Source organism: Dendrobates tinctorius, unplaced genomic scaffold (assembly GCF_039654945.1).
Source record: "Dendrobates tinctorius isolate UK_male_01 unplaced genomic scaffold, ASM3965494v1 ptg000128l, whole genome shotgun sequence".
NCBI classification, from domain to species: domain Eukaryota; kingdom Metazoa; phylum Chordata; class Amphibia; order Anura; family Dendrobatidae; genus Dendrobates; species Dendrobates tinctorius.
Window position 1 is genome coordinate 18,902,248 of NW_027361796.1, and position 21,458 is coordinate 18,923,705.

The window sequence follows — 21,458 nt, forward strand, 5'->3', positions numbered from 1 at the left end:
AAGTGGTATAGCCGGAATGAAAAAGTGTTTGTTTACCACCTAAATGTCGCTAACTTCTGAACTGACCGCTATAGCCGGGAGACTCTAAGGCCGCTATTTGGCCATGAACAGCTATGGCAAACATCAGGACCACACAATCATGATCTCGGTGTGTCAATTAGATTAAAGTGCAAGCCCCCACAATCTTTTAACCATTTATTTGATGTAGTCACTTTTGACAGCAGCAACTAAGGGGTTAAACAGATATGGACGGTGTCAACACCGATAATTTGTGATACGGCAAGTTGTCAGATATAGTGGACAGCCGAAAACTGCTGGATTGTCACCTTTATGGGGATGATATTCTCTTATATCTCAGGTCAGTATATATACGTATTGCGGTCTTGAAGAGTTTAATACAAACGAGCTCGCAAGCACTGCGCATGTTCTTCGGTCAAGCAGTGGTAGTCGGGTTTCCAAGGTAACGAGCTGTAAACTAAAATGTCCATATTCATAGATGGGAGTAACCATTAGTCAAACTTCAGATTAACTCTCGTAATGCCTGTCCTACGTAACCTAGTAGTCATCCTTGACCATACAACTGACATTTTTGCTCCTAACCTCCGATAACTAGGAAATGAAAGCTCCATTACGGCTCCTCAGGTGAAGCGTCCTGTTCGCTATTCTGTTTAATCTAGAGATTAAATTTGATAGTGGTTACTCCCAATTATTAGTTGGTGTGATATTATATGGCAGCTATACCAAATAATGGAGGAACAGTTCTGTGAGACTGGTGTTCACAAGCAGGAATATTGCTCCTGAATTCTGTTCAAACATGCCGCCATTGTAGCTATGACAACCTCGCCATTATCATTGCGTTCGCAAGATGTAAAGGCCGGGGATAACATGCGCAGCAGCGCAATGTGACCTGCTGTTCACAGACGAGAGGCTGCAAAGCCCCCAGCACCGGCACCCTGAGGTAACTCCTGTGTGACAGATTCACTGCAAGCTACAAGTGAGCGCGGTCCCCTGGAATGACGTCACACTGGAAATGGGCGGGAAAAGGAGGCTCTGCTGCTGATGCTGACAGAGGGACTGATAACCTCTGACAGGAAAGGACGCGCTCACAGCCAGGTGCATGACTGGACGTGCAGTGAGGTGACATGCCTCCCTGATATACACAGCCATTACTCCGTCCGAATAGGTAGCTATGTAGCAGCACACTGTTTGTAGAGCCTCTCGGACAAGGCTGTCTGCGGTGCTCTGCCTCTGTACTAGGTAGAGAACTCCTGGGAGGAAGAGTTTGGCCATACGCATAGAGACGAGTCACAGAGGGACTGGCAGCGTGAGGCTCAGGAGGGAGGTGTATGGCTGTTGCTCCATAATCAGGCTTGGAGCTGGACATAGAGAGGGTGTGGCAAAGGGAGGGAGGCAGCGTCTCCACATTCCCAGTGTGGCTGATGCTGAGGCTGCTCTCTTCTCTATGTATACTAGGCAGCTGGCAGACAACTCCTGGTTACAGCAGGAAGCCATGAGCAGCATCCAGCCCTGGCACACCTCTCTGCCCTGAGTTTACAGGACCGGCATGGGTCACTGGTGAGTGTTATGTTTCCATTGTATGCCTGTTGTGAAGAGCTGTTTACTGGGATAGATAACCACGAGCTACTGTAGTATGTAGGACCCCACTAACTCCGAGTCAGCACGGTCACCCAACTTTTGTTTTCTCCTGTATCTTACAAAAGCAGCACAATAACACATTGTGGACACTGTAATAATATTTAGTTTTCTAACTATGTATTTATGTATGTACCTATCTGATCTCTGTCTGTGTTATTATCAGTATGTCATTTTCTGATTTATTTGTCATCTATGCATTTATATTTTATCTATATCATATCTACTTATATCTTTATATTATCTCTCATATCTGTGTTTATATCATATCTATCTGTATCATATCTATGTATCTATCTCATATCTATCGATCTTCTATCTCCTAGCTATCTACCTATTTATCTATTTATCAATAATAATAATACATTTTATTTCTATAGCGCCGACATATTCCGCACCACTTTACATTATCTATCTATCTATCTATCTATCTATCTATCTATCTATCTATCTATCTATCTATCTATCTATCTCATATCTATCTACCGGTATCTATCTATTTATCTATCTCATATCTATCTATCTGTCTGTCTATCTATCTCATATCTATTTATCTATATATTATCTATCTATCTCATATCTATTTCATACTGTATCTGTATCATATCTATCTCATATCTAATATTTATCTATTTATTATCTCATATTTATGTATATCATATTTATGAAATCTATAATCTATCTCATCTATATGTATTATCTAATAACTATTATCTATTTATATATCTTTCTACAGTTGTCAATCAATTATCAATCTGTCTATTCTCAACATAAAATTGCTTCTATTACATTTTTTTATATGAATATAAGCAGGATTTTGTAATATTCTTGGTAGGAAGGGTCGTAAACATTAGTATAAGTGATCTAACCAGCCATCTGCTTGTATGTATATTTTATAAAATGTTCTTCTGTGCCTTTGTGCTTTCACATGTGAACTTTGAATCTCAGGAGATTTACTTGTCCTGGATGTCCAACGAACGAATGACCTGAAGTGAATTAATAATCGTTTAATCCCTTACCTCAAAATATTTTTACCCTTGAAACCAAAGTTTTCATTGGTGGATTTGATTCATGCGTCGTGAATATATCACAATGTATTCTCATGATATGTCAGCAGATTCTTTGATGAAAAAAGAAACACGTTTTGATTAGAATTAGTCTACAGTATTGTTATTGCTGCCTGAGAAAGAAAAGGAGTCTGTAGATGTAGTGAAAATGTACCCTCATGGGTGAGAAGCTTTGTGCAAGCTAAAAGTTAAACAGATGAAGATTAAACAGATTGCAGTCAATAAGTAGCTTACTGATTCTGTGCTCTGCAATCCACGTGAGATCAGAGCGGCTCCAGCACTGAATGTCAAAAATCCACCAATGAATGTATACATATTAACCTAATACTACCTCTTACGCACTGTAAAAAGAGATCATTTTCTAGTTATTCAGAAAGCAGTACTTATAGCTACTGTATCTATATTTTGACATTTTATTGTACATAAGTGCAGAGATGTGTGTAATGTAAATATCATGGTACTACATTTCTATAGATCAGACTATTTGTTGTAATAATAATATAATTAAATAGAATCTTAAAATATGATTGTACACAAATATTATGACTATATAAGATTTATATTATCTCAAATGTTATCATAGAACTGGCCAACTAGCATTCAGATAGTCTTTCAGATTTACTAAGCAATAGTTAAAGAGGTTTTCCCATTAAATACACGTGTCAGCTATCCACAGCATAGGTATGATTGCTAGAGGCTTCCACTGATCATGAGAATGGCAATCCCAAAGTCTACTGTGTGAATGGAGGGGTAATGCTTATGGTGGTGATCAGTGCTCTATTTGCTTCTTTTGGAATGAGGAAGGTAACCATTCTATCAACTCTAGAAAAATGAATGGAGCAGTGGTCACTAGTGATGCGCAAACGTGCTCAGATAAGCTGTTATCCGAGTACGCTCGTGTACTAACCGAGTGTCTTCGACATGCTCGGAAAATATGTTCAGTCCCTGCACCTGTTTGTCTTGCGGCTGTTCGACAGCTGCAATACATGTATGGATTCCCTGTTTGTTTGGCAACCCCTGCATGTGTCGCAGTTGTCGAACAGCCGCAAGGCACGGGAACATATTTTTCAAAAACGCCGAAGTCACTCGGATAGCACCCGAGCATGCTCGGATAACACTTTATCCGAGCACGTTCACGCATCACTAGTGGTCACATATGCGCACCCCCATGCAATTACACAGGGGTCTTTGGATCTCCTGTTCTTAGGATAAGAGGGATCCCAGTATTTGGATTTCCAGCTATCATATATTTTTTACTTAGTGGGAAAACTCTTTAATAATGATAACTTTTGAAAATATAGCAAGATTATGAAGATGTGATTACTGTTACTTCTGTGGTACTGCTGGTCAGTTCTGTTTCATTTCAATGAGAGCTGACTTATTATTTCCGAGAACAACCACTACACAGTGTATGGAGCTTTGGTGTTTCGCTTCCGTCCTTTTCGGTGGCCGAGGAACTTAGTAACAGCTGATCAAGTGGATGAGAGGTGTCTGACACCCACTGATCTGATATTGGGGGCTTTTCTTATCACCCCCTATTCCAGACAACCACTTTACATAGAACTGCTGATGATGTATCCTATTGTATTTTAGGTATTCTTTTTCTGTTGTCTTCTTTAAAAGTTCTTTTCTTAGCCTCTATTGCATTGCGTTTCATGTCTGTCATATTTGCTGTCTAGCATACTGTATGTATCATTATTCTTTCAATCAAAACAATTGGAAACCAAGATAAAACCCCAATGGATCCCTTTGTACGTCATTGAAACCCATCTGGTGTCAATGGTATTCATCATATGTTGGCACTAAGATACTATATTGTGGCTTCTTATATTAAGGATAATTGGTAACGGATTGAAAAACTGATTAAATATACAATATATCAGTTTATCACTTTTCTTACCATAAATTCAGATTAGGTGCAGAGCAAAAATATTCAACAAAAGCAAGGCAAGCGTAAAGCTAAAATTATTCACACCTGGGGTATTGAATTCCATTTTTGTTCCATTCTAGGAAGAAAGAAGCGAAATTCGTGTGAGATATAGTTTTGTGACATAGCGGATACAAAAAGGACACCATTGTTTTATTCATTGGAATAAGAGCTAATCCGCAGTCCCTGATGAAGAAGCTAGACATTAAACTTAACTGTGCTGTCCATCTCTATTCAGTGTTTTCATTTGCTGCAACTGGCACTAATAACATGCTCAATTGGGGATCGCAGGTGTCAGACCACCATCAATCTGATATACAGTGCCTTGCAAAGTATTTGGCCCCCTGGAACTTTTCAACTTTTTCCCACATGCTTCAAACATAAAGATACCAAATGTGTATTTTTGGTGAAGAATTAACAAGTGGGACACAATTGTGAAGTTGAACGAAATTTATTGGTTATTTAAAATTTTTGTGGAAATTCAAAAACTGAAAAGTGGGGCGTGCAATATTATTCGGCCCCTTTAACTTAATACTTTGTTGCGCCACCTTTTGCTGCGATTACAGCTGTAAGTCACTTGGGGTATGTCTCTATCAGTTTTGTACATCGAGAGACTGAAATTCTTGCCCATTCTTCCTTGACAAATAGCTTGAGCTCAGTGAGGTTTGATGGAGATCGTTTGTGAACAGCAGTTTTCAGCTCTTTCCACAGATTCTCGATTGGATTCACTTCTGGACTTTGACTTAGCTGTCCTAACACCTGGATACATTTATTTGTGATCCATTCCATTGTAGATTTAGCTTTATGTATGGGATCATTGTCTTGTTGATAGACAAATCTCAGGTCTTTTACAGACTCCAACAGGTTTTCTTCAAGAATGGTCCTGTATATGGATCCATCCATCTTCCCATCAATTTTAACCATGTTCCCTGTCCCTGCTGAAGAAAAGCAGGCCCAATCCATGTTGCTGCCACCACCATGTTTGACAGTGGGGATGGTGTGTTCAGGGTGATGAGCTGTGTTGCCTTTACGCCAAACATATCGTTTGGCATTGTTGCCAAAAAGTTCGATTTTGGTTTCATCTGACCAGAGCACCTTCTTCCATATGTTTGTTGTGTCTCCCAGGTTGCTTGTTGCAAACGTTAAACGACACTTTTTATGGATATCTTGGAGAAATGGCTTTCTTCTTGCCACTCTTCCATAAAGGCAAGATTTGTGCAGTGTACGACTGATTGTTCTCCTATGGACAGACTGTCCGACCTCAGCTGTAGATCTCTTCAGTTCATCCAGAGTGATCATGGGCCTCTTGGCTGCATCTCTGACCAGTCTTCTCCTTGTTTGAGATGAAAGTTTAGAGGGACGGCCGGGTCTTGGTAGATATGATTCCCCTCCCATTTCAATATGATCACTTGCACAGTGCTCCTTGGGATATTTAAAGTTTTGGAAATCATTTTGTATCTAAATCCGGCTTTAAACTTCTCCACAACAGTATCACGGACCTGCCTGTTGTGTTCCTTGGTCTTCATGATGCTCTCTGTGCATCAAACAGAACCCTGAGACTATCACAGAGCAGGTGCATTTATGTGGAGACTTGATTACACACAGGAGGATTATATTTATCATCATTAGTCATTTAGGACAACATTGGATCATTCAGAGATCCACAATGAACTTCTGGAGTGAGTTTGCTGCACTGAAGTAAAGGGGACGAATAATATTGCATGCCCCACTTTTCAATTTTTGAATTTCCACAAAAATTTAAAATAACCACCAAACGGCCTCTAGGATAGATCTGATATTAACTGATGTATTCACCCTATCGAAATTTCAAAAACTATCAATTGAAAAAAGGACTATATCAGACCACTCACCGCTTAGTGCCAACATTCTACTAGGCCCTCCCACAAACAATGCCCCAGTATGGAAATATAATCCAAATATGCTACGTAACCCCATCCACCGAGACAAAATAAAGTCCACATTGGAAAACTATTTAAAAGAAAATAATATCGAAAACATTGACCCACTTACCCTGTAATGCGCCCACAAAGCGGTCATCAGGGGAGTTATCATTCAAATTTCATCCAACGAAAAAAAAGCAAATAGATCAAAAATTAAAGCCATCCAAACTAAAATCAGAGATAAAGAAAACGAACAGCTCTCCTGCACTCACCTGTTGTGCGCTCATTTTTGGGTTTGCCTCTGGCTTCTGGTGAGGGTTATGGAGCTGGCTGTGCTGACAGAGGAGTAGTGAGTTCTCTATCTGGACTCCCTCTGTTGGTGAAGGGAGGTAATGAAGCTGATCTAAATGGCAGAGACCGGCCACCTTAGGAAGAGGACTGCGATTGGACATCAGGAGTTTCTGATTGGATTTAAGGCAGCCGACTCCCTAGTTTCTTGCTGGTGATTTTTCCTGACTGTGGCTTCTGGTTTCCAGTTTGGTTCCTGCCTTCCTAAAGCTAAGTTTTCTCTGCTATTGTTCATATTAGTTTTTGTCTGGTTTACTTAGTTTTTGTGTTCAGCCAGCCCTGGCTGGGACTGGGCTGAATCCCCATTTTGTCTCTGATCAGTTGATCTCTTTTGCTCTGTCTTCAGAATATACCTGAGTGCTGAATCTCAGGTCTGTGGAGTCGGAGTCGGAGTCGTGGAGTCGGAGTCGGAGTTAGTTTTGGTTGGAGTCGGAGTCGGTAGAAATGTACCGACTCCGACTCCAGCTTTAACCCCTTCACGACCTATGACGCCTACGTAGGCGTCATGAAAAGCAGTGCCCAAACGACCTATGACGCCTACGTAGGCGTCATGCTATAAATAGCCCCCCTGCGGGTCGGGTGACCGGGGTCACTGAAAGGTCACCCGACCCGCACACAAAGGACCCTTCAGAGTTAACACCTGGGGGTGTGGCTTAGCCCCCACGTGCCTACGATCGCTCTGATTGGCTGTTAAAAGTGAAACTGCCAATCAGAGCGATTGTAATATTTCACCAATGAAAATTGGTGAAATATTACAATCCAGCCATGGCCGATGCTGAAATAGCATCGGACATGGCTGGACACCGAGACCCGACCCCCCCCCACACCGACTGACGGCACCGATCGGCTGCCGCCACCTTCTGACGGCACCGATCGGCAGCCGCCGTCATGATCTGCCCCCCCCGCCTTCTCTCCACCCCCCCAGCCCTCCGATCATCCCCCCCAGCCCTCCGATCACCCCCTCACCCTCCTTTGTGCCTCCGATCTCCCGCTATCCGTCCCGGTGTCCTTCCGTCCAGCGTCATGGGCGCCGCCATCTTGCAAGATGGCGGGCGCATGCGCAGTGCGCCGAATCGAATCTGCAACGCTGCAGATTCATTCATTTATTTTGATCACTATGATAAACTTTCATAGTGATCAAAATAAATAAAAAGTAAATCACCGCCCCCTTTATCACCCCCATAGGTAGGGACAAATAATAATTTTTTTTTTTTTTTTTTTTTCCATTAGGGTTAGGTCCAGGGCTAGGGTTAGGGCTAGGGTTAGGGTTAGGGTTGGACTAAGGGTTAGGGTTGGACTAGGGGTTAGGGTTGGACTAGGGGTTAGGGTTGGACTAGGGGTTAGGGTTGGACTAGGGGTTAGGGTTGGACTAGGGGTTAGGGTTGGACTAAGGGTTAGGGTTGGACTAAGGGTTAGGGTTGGACTAAGGGTTAGGGTTGAATTTAGGGTTAGGGTTGAATTTAGGGTTAGGGTTGAATTTAGGGTTAGGGTTGAATTTAGGGTTAGGGTTGGAATTGGGATTAGGGTTGGGGTTGGGATTACGGTTAGGCTTGTGGTTAGGGTTAGAGTTGGGATTTCGTTAGGGGTGTGTTGGGATTAGGGTTGTGGTTAGGGTTATGATTAGGGTTGGGATTAGGGTTAGGGGTGTGTTGGCGTTAGGGTTGGAGATAGAATTGAGGGGTTTCCACTGTTTAGGCACATCAGGGGCTCTCCAAACGCGACATGGAGCCACCATTTATTCCAGCCAATTTTGCGTTCAAAAAGTCAAACGGTGCTCCCTCCATTTCGAGCCCCGACGTGTGCCCAAACAGTGGTGTACCCCCACTTATGGGGTATCAGGGTACTCAGGAAAAATTGCACAACAACTTTAGGGGTCTAATTTCTCCTGTTACCCTTGGGAAAATAAAAAAATGGGGGCTAAAATAATTATTTTTGTGGAAAAAAAAGATTTTTTATTTTCACGGTTCTGCGTTATAAACTTCTGTGAAGCACTTGGGGGTTCAACGTGCTCACCACACATCTAGATAAGTTCCTTGGGGGGTCTAGTTTCCAAAATGGGGTCACTTGTGGGGGGTTTCCACTGTTTAGGTACATCAGGGGCTCTGCAAACGTAACATGACGCCCACAGACCATTCCATCAAGTCGGCATTTCAAAGCGTCACTACTTCCCTTCCGAGCCCCAACGTGTGCCCAAACAGTGGTCCCCCCCCATATATGGGGTGTCAGCGTACTCAGGACAACCTGGACAACAACTTTTGGGGTCCAATTTATCCTGTTACCCTTGTGAAAATAAAAAATAGTGGGCTAAAAATCACTTTTTGAGGAAAAAAAAATATTTTTTTATTTTCACAGCTCTGCGTTATAAACTTCTGTGAAGCACTTGGGGGTTCAACGTGCTCACCACACATCTAGATAAGTTCCTTGGGGGGTCTAGTTTCCAAAATGGGGTCACTTGTGGGGGGTTTCCACTGTTTAGGTACATCAGGGGCTCTGCAAACGTAACATGACGCCCACAGACCATTCCATCAAGTCGGCATTTCAAAGCGTCACTACTTCCCTTCCGAGCCCCAACGTGTGCCCATACAGTGGTCCCCCCCCATATATGGGGTACCAGCGTACTCAGGACAACCTGGACAACAACTTTTGGGGTCCAATTTATCCTGTTACCCTTGTGAAAATAAAAAATAGTGGGCTAAAAATCACTTTTTGAGGAAAAAAAAATATTTTTTTATTTTCACAGCTCTGCGTTATAAACTTCTGTGAAGCACTTGGGGGTTCAAAGTGCTGACCTCACATCTAGATTAGTTCCTTAGGTGATATAGTTTCCAAAATGGGGTCACTTGTGGGGGGTTTCCACTGTTTAGGTACATCAGGGGCTCTGCAAATGTAGCATGACGCCCACAGACCATTCCATCAAGTCTTCATTTCAAAGCGTCACTACTTCCCTTCCGAGCCCCAACGTGTGCCCAAACAGTGGTCCCCCCCCACTTATGGGGTACCAGCGTACTCAGGACACACTGGACAACAACGTTTGGGGTCCAATTTATCCTGTTACCCTTGTGAAAATAAAAAATAGTGGACTAAAAATAATTTTTTGAGGAAAAAAAAATATTTTTTTATTTTCACGGCTCTGCGTTATAAACTTCTGTGAAGCACTTGGGGGTTCAACGTGCTCACCACACATCTATATTAGTTTCTTGGGTGATCTAGTTTCCAAAATGGGGTCACTTGTGGGGGGTTTCCACTGTTTAGGTACATCAGGGGCTCTGCAAATGTAGCATGACGCCCACAGACCATTCCATCAAGTCGGCATTTCAAAACGTCACTACTTCCCTTCTGAGCCCCAACGTGTGCCCAAACAGTGGTCCCCCCCACATATGTGGTACCAGCGTACTCAGGACAAGCTGGACAACAACTTTTGGGGTCCAATTTATCCTGTTACCTTTGTGAAAATAAAAAATAGCAGGCTAAAAATTTATTTTTTGAGGGAAAAAAAATATTTTTATTTTAATGGCTCTGCGTTATAAACTTCTGTGTAGCACCTGGGGGTTCAAAGTGCTCACTATGCATCTAGATAAGTTCCTAAGGGGGTCTAGTTTCCAAAATGGGGTCATTTGTGGGGGAGCTCCAAAGTTTACGCACACAGGGGCTCTGCAAACACAACATGGTGTCCGCTAACGATTGGAGCTAATTTTCCATTCAAAAAGTCAAATGACGCTCCTTCCCTTCTGAGTCATGCCGTGCGCTCAAACAGTGGTTTTCCCCCACATATGGGGTACCAGTGTACTCAGGACAAACTGGACAACTTTTGGGGTCCAATTTATCCTGTTACCCTTGGGAAAATAAAAAATATCGGGCTAAAAAATCATTTTTGAGGAAAAAAAAATATTTTTTTATTTTCACTGCTCTGCGTTATAAACTTCTGTGAAGCACTTGGGGGTTCAAAGTGCTCACCACACATCTAGATAAGTTCCTTCGGGGGTCTAGTTTCCAAAATGGGGTCACTTGTGGGGGAGCTCCAATGTTTAGGCACACAGGGGCTCTCCAAATGCGACATGGTGTCCGCTAACGATTGGAGCTAATTTTCCAATCAAAAAGTCACATGGCGCTCCTTCCCTTCCGGGCCTTGCGGTGCGCCCAAACAGTGGTTTATGACCACATATGAGATATTGATGTACTCAGGAGAAATTGCCCAACAAATTTTAGGATCCATTTTATCCTGTTGCCCATGTGAAAATGAAAAAACTGAGGCCAAATAAAATTTTTGTGAAAAAAAAAAGTACTTTTTTTTTTTACAGATCAATTTGTGAAGCACCTGGGGGTTCAAAGTGCATACTATGCATCTAGATAAGTTCTTTGGAGGGTCTAGTTTCCAAAATGGGCTCACTTGTGGGGGAGCTCCAATGTTTAGGCACACAGGTACTCTTAAAACAAGACATGGCAACCGCTAAACATTCAAGCATATTTTACATTCAAAAAGTAAAATGGCGCTCCTTGCCTTCTGAGCCCTGCCGTGCGCCCAAACAGTGGTTTATGACCACATATGAGGTATCGGTGTACTCAGGAGAAATTGCCCAACAAATTTTAGGATACATTTTATCCTGTTACCCATGTGAAAATGAAAAAACTGATGCTAAAATAAAATTTTGGTTGGAAAAATTAAAATGTCCATTTTTTCATTCCATGTTGCTTTAGTTCCTGTGAAACACCTGAAGGGTTAATAATCTTCTTGAATATAGTTTTGAGTAGCTTGAGGGGTGCAGTTTTTAGAATGGTGACACTTTTGGGTATTTTCTGCCATATAGACCCCTCAAAGTGACTTCAAATGTGAGGTGGTCCCTAAAAAAAATGGTTTTGTAAATTTTGTTGTAAAAATGAGAAATTGCTGGTCAACTTTTAACCCTTATAACTTCCTAACGAAAAAAAATGTTGTTTCCAAAATTGTGCTGATGTAAAGTAGACATGTGGGAAATGTTATTTATTAACTATTTTGTGTCACATAACTCTCTGGTTTAACAGAATAAAAATTCAAAATTTGAAAATTGCAAAATTTTCAAAATTTTTGCCAAATTTCCATTTTTTTCACAAATAAACGCAAAAATTATTGACCTAAATATACCACTATCATGAAGCCCAATATGTCACGAAAAAACAATCTCGGAATCGCTAGGATGCATTGAAGCGTTCCTGAGTTATTACCTCATAAAGGGACATTGGTCAGAATTGCAAAAAATGGCCAGGTCATTAAGGTCAAAATAGGCTGGGTCATGAAGGGGTTAAAAAAAATGTATTAATATTTCATAATTGAACTTTCATATGAATTTTATAAATGTTACTCAAATATATATGTTCTATCAAACTATGAACAACAGTGATAAGCAGTTTTGCTGGAGATAGAGACATTTCTTACTTCTTGTGTGTCACTGTTCTCCACTGCCCTTATCTAATCTTATACTTGGTTAACCTCATGCTGCCCCAACCCCCTACTTACAATGTATGAAACTGAAAGTGAAAATGTGTTGCAAATTCTTAGTAGTAAAGCTCCTCCTCTAGACTAGATCATACTAGGTGTGCGTCTTCCAAGCATCTCACAGCTGCCTGCTACTCAGAAGAGGAAGACTGTAAGAAGTATTATCAATTCAACAAACTTTGCATCAGTTAACTGTGAGTACATGAGGAATAATAACAGTATTACTGACCACTATATCAGTTGTACGACCTGGCAATAATTTTGTACAATTGTTTTTAGGAAAAACAATTGTCATTTGGATTGTGAATGCAGAATTAAAAACCTGAGAATGTCAAAGAAGCATCACATTAAATCAGCTGTATTTGAACATTTCACCATCACTCAAGATAGAAAACATTATGTCTGTCAGTGTATGACAAATGATCCAGACGAAAACAAATGCTGTGAAGCCAAGATGAGTGCATATTCAGGCAAAGATAAAAATGCTCCTACCAGAGCTTCTAATCTAAAGAGACATTTACAGCGCTTTCATCCAGAAGTACTGAAAGCAGTGGATGAGAAAGACTGCATCCAAACCAATGAACCAGTGCCCAGCTCTTCCAGCCAAACAAAGGAGCAGAGAACTTTGCAGCCATCAGTTGCAAGATATTTTGTCAGTGACAAAGTTACTGTGACTATGACAGTAGATACATTTAAAAAACAGATCATAGAGCTTGTTGTAAAGGATAGTGTGCCTATTTCATTATTTTCACGACCAGCTTTTATGTGTCTGAATGGGGAAATGGCCCGCAAGCTTGGTGTTTCTCTGGAGAGAGAGAGTATTAGAAAATTAGTAATCGAAGAAGCTTTTAAACAAAAGGAAGAACTTAAAAAAACTCTCAAGGGACGCTTTCTGTTTCTTAAAATGGATGCCTGCACACGTCACAGAGTGAACTATTTTGCCATCAATGTCCGATTTGTTTGTGACAAAAATGAAATAGTTACCAAGACATTGGCAGTAAAAGACACCAAAGCTCATCACACCAGTGAGTTTCTCCAGGTCTTGGTGGAAAAGGTTCTGCAAGACTATGAACTTAAAAAAGAGCACGTTCTTTCTGTCGTAACTGACAATGCTTCAAATATGATAAGTACTATTAAGCTAATGAATGAGAGTAATGATGGTGACCAGCAGCTAGAAGAACATTCTGGGTCCACAGACACAGAAATGTTTGAAATAGAGGAACACAGTATTGTAACTGAGGAGCAAACTGAAGTTGCTTCAGATGAACAGCAGCATGATAGTTTAGATGATCTTGTTGAAACTGTGTCAATATGTTCTTTCATTCATCACATGCGCTGTGTTGTGCATACGCTACAGCTGGCTATAAGAGACAGTCTGCAAGAAGGACATGCTGCTGCACTGATTGGCAAGGTGAGAAAATTGGCTACTGTTGCCAGAACCCCTAAAGTTGACTCAATTTTGAAGAGATGTGCTGGAAAAGGGGCAATTATTGATCAAGCCACACGATGGGGCAGTACTTACTTAATGATTCAGCGCTTGGTTGAACTGAAAACCTTTCTTGTAGACATGGCTAACCCTCATCTGACGCTAAATGATAGTCAGTGGAATCAGGTGACTGAGCTGGAAAAATTGCTAGAGCACCCATTTACAGTGACTAAAAAATTACAAGCAGAGGACTTAACTCCAGGTATTTTCTTAAAGGAGTGGAAGAACCTGATGTTTCCCCTGTCCCAAAGAGGAGGGTTAATTGCAAGTGGCATTGCTAGATCAATGAAACAGAGAGAGGAGCTACTATTACAAAATAACATTCTTTTGGCAGCTGTTTATGTAGACCCAATGCATCGGATTCTTCTAGATGATCAACAGCTAAGTAAAGGAAAAGAAGCTCTGTTTGAAATAGCAGTAAGGATGAAAGGGTTGCAGAACAGTCAGGGTGAACAAGAAGAATTTGGTCATCCTGCCACATCTTCACCCTCATCATCAACTGATGAAGAATTTAATTTCGAAAAATATTTTGATCACAAGGACCGTGCAAAGCGTTCCCGCATAGAAGAGTCATCCCCATCAAGGAACACAGCCAGTACATTTCAGCAGAATTTTTCATGTGCACTAAAAGAAATTGAGAAATTTGACCGTTCATCAAAAATAACAGTGCAACAAGCGATTGCTCTGTATCCTGACATTGTCAGAGATGTTGCCCGAGTGGTTACTGCTTTGCCACCAACACAAGTTAGTGTAGAGAGGTTGTTCTCTGCTCTCAAAATAATTAGATCAGATTTGAGGGCATCCATGAAGGAGGATCTGACAGAGGCAATACTTTTTCTGAGGACAAATTTATAGATTTCTTCTTATTAACTGCATAAAAGTGTTTATTGCATATTTACTTACAGTTTAGAAAAGTTTATAAAAGTTATTTGCTATATTCTAATTGTATTCTAACAAATGTAGTTTTTGCTCTAAGTGGTCTGATTACTTATATGATGGTGAGAAACTGAATAAGCACGATGTTTAATATTTTACAACAGTAAATTTGTTGTTATGAATTGGCCATTTATGAAGGAGTCGGAGTCGGAGCCGGAGTCGGAGCCTGATAAAATCCAGGAGTCGGAGTCGCAACTGTGGCTTACCGACTCCACAGCCCTGGTGCTGATATAGTGTTTTGAAGTCTAGCGACTTCAGGGCCTTTTTCTATCAGACGTGTTGGACATTCTTTTTGGCAGGGTTTTTTGCGTGACTGCAGACAGCAGCTTTTCTTTCCTATCCTTTCTAGTTAGTGTGGGCCCCATCGTTTACTCAGCCTATCTTTCTATCTGTGTCTGTGGTTTCATCTTGTTTCACCGACAATACATGTTGGGGGCTGTCTATTGCTTTGGGGTCTGCTCTGGGGCAGTTTAGATTTTCCCTTTCTTTAGGCTTATTTAGTTCTCCGGCCGTGACGAGGCGTCTAGGACCACCGTAGGCACGCTCCACGGCTACTGCTAGTTGTTGTGGATAGGATCAGGGGTCTGCAATCCGCTAGTTACCAACCTCTCCGGTTTTCTGGACTTAGCTTGCTTTTTGTTTTTTCCTCCTCGGTGACTCATTCATAACACTCACCCATCTGAAATAATCCAAATAGAATTACTAAAACTAAGACAGGAACTCAAAACAATCCTTTTCTCCTCTTACGATTCGGTCATCAAAAACCTAAAATTCAAACAGTACTCATCACTAAATAAGCCAACACGTTTTATGATGAACCGAATCAAACAAGCAAGGAAGAATAACAATTAATAAAATTTTATCACCCAAAGGAACCCCTCTATCCCACCCACAGGATATAGCAAACACATTCGCGGAATTTTACCACGAACTATACAACTTGAAACTCCAAACTTCACTTCCTCAACCTAAAAACGTGGACATAGAAAATTTCCTATCAAATATTAACCTACCTAAATTAACGCAAGATAATCTAGAGACACTAACATCGCCCTTTACCCAGGAAGAGATCGAGGACACTATTAGAATATTAAAACTATTTAAATCCCCAGGCCCCGACGGTTTTGGGAACGACTATTATAAATCCTTCAACAAAATCCTATCCCCACACATTTCAAAAATCTTCAACAAGGCCTCCACATCTGGTACATTTCCAGAGGAAATGCTAGAATCTACAATTATCCTAATCCCCAAACCCAATGCTGACTTAACGAAAGTAACGAATTACCGCCCCATTTCACTCATCAACTCTGACCTGAAGATATATTCAAAAATCCTATCTGACAGAATTAAAAATCTTCTTCCCAGCCTAATAGACAAAGACCAGATTGGATTTGTTAAAGGCCGACAGGCCACGGATGGGACTAGAAGAATAATCAACTCCATTAAACTAATCCATTCCTCAAAAAACCCCACCGTTATAGTGACCCTAGATGCCGAGAAGGCCTTCGACCGCATAAATTGGGATTACCTAAGGCATTCGCTTAGGAAATATGGCTTCTCAGAAAACTTCATAACAACAATTATGGCCTTATATACAAAACCAAAAGCTAAGATTTACCTGAATAACCATTCCTCTAATCTGTTTCAGATATCTAATGGGACTAGACAGGGGTGCCCCCTATCACCACTTCTCTTTATTCTAGCGATTGAACCCCTGGCACAAATTATAAGACAGAATACGGCAATAAAAGGAATTGAAACCCCATCCCCATGAATTCAAGATCAGCCTTTTTGCTGATGATATGATTTTAACTAACAAATTCCCAAAAATACCTCAAAGTATTGCAAAGTACCGTTAAGGCCTTCCCGGAAGTCTCTTTTTTTTTAAATTAATGAAAAAAAATAAAAAATCTTGCATTTCCATATGGATAAATCCCAAATTCACGAAATAAGCCAAAACTCAGAGTTAAGCTGGACAGACAATGAAATTGAATACTTAGGAATTACTATTACTAAGAACATTAACGTTCTGATGCCCACCAATTTAAGGATTTTATCTGATACTATAGCTAGAGATCTCCATTCTTTAGAAAATCGGGACTTGTCATGGTGGGGAAGGAATTTGGTGACGAAAACCTTCATCCTACCGAAGATACTATATATTTTTAGGACTCTTCCCTTTAAAATATCGACCTCATACCTCACTAGTATTCAGACGGCAATCAATTCAGAAAAAAAGCCAGATCCTCTACCACATTGCTATATAAAAACAAGGCCTTTGGAGGAATGGGGTTGTCTAACATTTCTGCATATTACCTGACAAGCCTCATAAAACAAAGTGTTTATTGGTTATGCGATGACGATACATCGGCCTGGCTGGAATTAGAATACATGATAAATAATCATAGATCCCCGAAAGAACTTCTCTTCAAACTCCTGCTCAATAAAAAATTTAACACCCTAAATCATCACCATTTTTGATGCAGCAATATACGCTTGGAAACAATTATCTAAAAGCAAAAAAGGTATGAATAGAACTAAATTTCTTTTAAAGTGCCCAATATCCCTAGCGGTAAAAATACAAAACCTCGCTCTTAACCTCTTCTGGCCAGATCATAATATCAAAAGGATCAGAGACATTCATAATGGGAATAAATTTACCACTTTTAGTGACTTGAAAAAGAACTTTAAACTCCCTGCATCCGCATTTATGCAATTTATACTCCTGAAAGACCAGATACAGAACTTCCTAAGCAGTAATAACTTTAATAACTGAAGCAACAATTAACCTGCTAGGGAATATTAAACACAAAATCTTCTCGAGTAACCAGAACATATATAAATGGTTCAATAACAATACGGAAATAACTAAGCTGCCATATATGGTTAAATGGGATAAAGAAATGAATACTTCACACACCACTGAACAATGGGAAAATGCTATATACTATTCATATGGGGCTAGTGTTTCCATGTCTCTGCAGGAGACATACTTCTAGACACTTACAAGATGGTATTACACCCCTGCACGAATGTCACACATAGATCCGAACAACTCCCCTCTCTGCTGGAGAGGATGCGGCCGCCATGGGAGCTTGCTTCATATGTTTTGGCAGTGCCCCAAAATTAAACACATTTGGACCCAAGCTGGCAAGTTGATAAACAAAATTTACAAGAGCAAAACCATTTTCACTCCGCAGCTAGCACTCCTGTCCCTAGGAATAGAAAATATAAATCCCTCTATGAGAGCTATTATAATCCATATATTTCTGGTCATCAAAAATGAAATTGAATATCACTGGAAAAGTCCAGATCCTCCTATCTTCTCTGACGTGATAAATAAAATAAATTTACACAAAACATGAGTATAGGTTTGCTATTACCCATGACTATTTCAACAAATATGCCAAGAAATGGGTGAAGTGGCTGGAAACTTATCCAACGCACTGAACTAGTTTATTAATGTGCACCAAACTAATTTCAAACCATCTGATTACATGTTTGTATGACTTTATGATTATATGTTTAATGTAGGCACTATATAGAGCCTGTTCAGACCTTGTGGTCCTCTCCTTGTTATTACCCTTCCTCCCCCACTTTTTCCCCCTTCCCCCCTCCCACTCCCCTCCTTTATTATTTGTATTTAAATGTTCAATAAAAAATTATTGGAAAATAAATCTTGTTAAATAGTTGGCAGTACACAGCTGTTATCATTTACAGTGATTTTGATTAGCGCTCTGTAAAGTTTAGCTGTTCTAGTAGGATTTTTCTAACATTTTTTAGCTGCATTTTGCAGCAAAAGCCATGACCCATAAGCAGCTTACAACACAGCAAAGGGATCTCTTTGTTAAAAGTTATCAATCAAGAGAATGATACAAAAAATGTCCAATGTATTAGATATATCGTGGAACACTTTGAAGATGGTCATCAAATGGATTAAATTTGGCACATCACTAACATTACGTAGGACTGGTCAAACATTAATGAAAATACAAGCAGAAATTTGGTCTGGGAAGCTGCCAAGAGGCCTACTGCAGAATTAAAAGAGCTGAAGGAATTGCTGTCAAGTACTGGTTGTGTACTGCATGTGATAGCAATCTCCTGTATTCATTATATATTTGGCCCATGGAGTAGGATGGCAAGATGGAAGCTTGACTTTGTATGTTTTATTAAAACCTACAAGTTTGCCATGTAGTAAAATAGCCTAAATCGACCTCCAAAACAACAAAAGAATGGCTTCACCAGAATATCAATGTTTTGAAATTGCCGAGCCAGAGCCCAGATCTGAATTCTTTGAAATCTGGGCAGCACACATGATATGTCCTTGCAGTCTGACAGAATTGGAGCACTACTGTAAGAAAGCGTGGGCAAAGATTTCCAATTTTAGGTGTTCCAGGCTGATAGACTTCTATTCATTAAGACTTAATGCTGTTATAAATTCAAAGGGTTTTTCAACAAAGTATTGGTTTAAAGCCAGGTTCACACTTTCAGTATTTGGTCAGTAATGACGCTAAGGGGAGAGGGGGAGGTTAGAGCTATACACGCTTGAAGCATGGATGGATCCATTGCCATAATTGTAAACCAGTGTGTGCTGTTCCAGCTGGTGATTGCAGCTGACGTGGAGAAGGCGAGGGTAATTTCTGCACAACCGACTAGATATAATACAAGTTTATTAGATTAAGTTAAAAAAAAGTCTATAAAAGAGCGAAACCTCAGCACCTGACGCATTTCTGGCATACTAAGACGTCCTTAATCATAGACCTTTACATCAGGTATATTAGTGGGTATATGAGAACAGGGAATCAATTACAACTAGATCAAATAAATTTACTTGGAAAAATGCAGCTCTGTTGGTTTCACAACGTTAATACAATGAATAAAGAAACCACAGGCATATGTGAGAATATACCATAAAATGTCAATGAGGAACACACAGACAGAAAGAAATGCACAAAAATATATGTACTTTGATGGCATATGGCGTGCAGCATAATAGAAAAAACATTTCAACACATGAAAATTAGCTTAACAAATATAGAACAGTCGTTTCTATAGTTTATTCCATTGGGGCGTTTAGTAACTAATGTAATTATCCAAAATGCCTCACAAAATGCCAAATGCTTTTGCCAATTGCCACCCCCTTATAGGACTGGTGACTTTCTCAATTTCAAAAAAGAAAAAATTAGATCACCTTTGTGTAAAGCAGTGAAGTGTTTCATCGCTCCTGAATAGCCCTGAGGCTGTGTGCCCACGTTGCGTTTTTTAAGCGTTTCCGCAGCGGCAAGGCCGCCGCAGAAACGCTTTTAAAAATGCTAGGTAAAACGCATCCCAAGCAATCCTATGGGATTCCGCAGTTGCTGTGCCAATGCTGCGGATTTTTCCGCTGCGGAATCGCATTGCGGAAAAATCAGCAGCATGTCCATTAATTTTGCGGAATTCCGCCGCCATAGATTGCATTGAAACACTCACTTTTCGTATGTGACTATGCCCACCATGCGTGAAGTGAGCGTTTCATGTGCGGTTGGTACCCAGGGTCTGGAGGAGAGGAAATCAAATTAATTTCTCCACCTCCGCAGCTGTGTGAGAGGATTGGAGCACAGTAGCATGACACTGGGCTCACTCTCACAGCAGAGCAGGAGCCGAGGGTCAGTAGCATATCACATCCGGGTCAGTAGGATATCACATCCGATGCTCTCGCCATACGCGATATTTCTAAATGCACGTTTTTGTTATAGCCTCTGTCCAATAATCAATTACTGATGATGGAACCATCAACCTGAAACTTTTCATTGCTGGATCAAATACGCCTAGCCCTAGTGCATTCACCTTTAAGGATGGCTTGAATAGTATGTTTAGGGTAGGAGCTAGATGAAAGAAGGATCATATTACTTGAGGTGTTTTATCTCTATGGTGAGTTATCCACTTTAGGTGTAAGGGTATTACCACAAATCAGTACATCTACAAAAGCAACTTCATTAGGTACAACCCCACATGTGAATCTCAAATTGCAATAATTTGTGGTTAAATAATGTACAAATTGTAGAAACACTGAAATGTTGCCTTTCCAATCAATATGTCATCGACATGCTTCCTGTCACGTGCCCCGTCCTGAGTGACACGGCCAGCAGGCCGGTAACTGATACAACAGGACGCGGCACGTGTAATTGTCCGATGTGACGCGGCCCACAGGCCGGTAACTAATACAATAAGACAAAGGGAATAGGGAAAACCTGAGTAACAATAACAATGGTGGCCCTGCGATAGGGAATGGGGACGTGGAGACCTCCTGCACTCCCCTGAGTTAGTGTCTCTACACTCCTAACATTTTTTTTAATTTTCATGGCTCAATGTTATAAACTTCTATGAAACACCTGGGTGTTCAAGGTGCTCACCACACATCTAGATATGTTCTAGTTTCCAAAATGGTGTCAATTAAGGGTGGTTTCCACTGTTTATACACATCAGGGATGCGCCTAATGCAACATGGTGTTCGCTAATTATTCCAGAAAATTTTACATTAAAAAAGTCAAATGGTACTTCTTCCCTTCGGAGCCCTGCCTTGCGTCCAAACAGTGGTTTTCCCCCACATATGGGGTATCGCTATTCTCAGAAGAAATTGCACAACAAATTTTGTGGTCCAATTTTTCCTATTACCATTGACAAAAAG

General features: G+C 40.6%; 1 protein-coding gene across 7 annotated transcripts in view; it reads left to right on the forward strand.

Annotated features, from left to right (window-relative positions):
- Window positions 1-880: 880 nt before the first annotated feature.
- Window positions 881-21,458, forward strand: part of SLC24A2 (solute carrier family 24 member 2) — a 469,645-nt gene continuing 449,067 nt past the window's right edge. For 2 of the 7 annotated variants that reach the window (XM_073542704.1, XM_073542710.1), the window contains exon 1: window positions 1,045-1,575. The gene's annotated coding sequence lies outside the window, so the exon portion shown is untranslated. Of the gene's footprint in view, window positions 959-1,031; window positions 1,576-21,458 lie in introns of those variants that run through there. The other 5 variants (XM_073542706.1, XM_073542707.1, XM_073542705.1 and 2 more) reach the window with 5 other exon arrangements.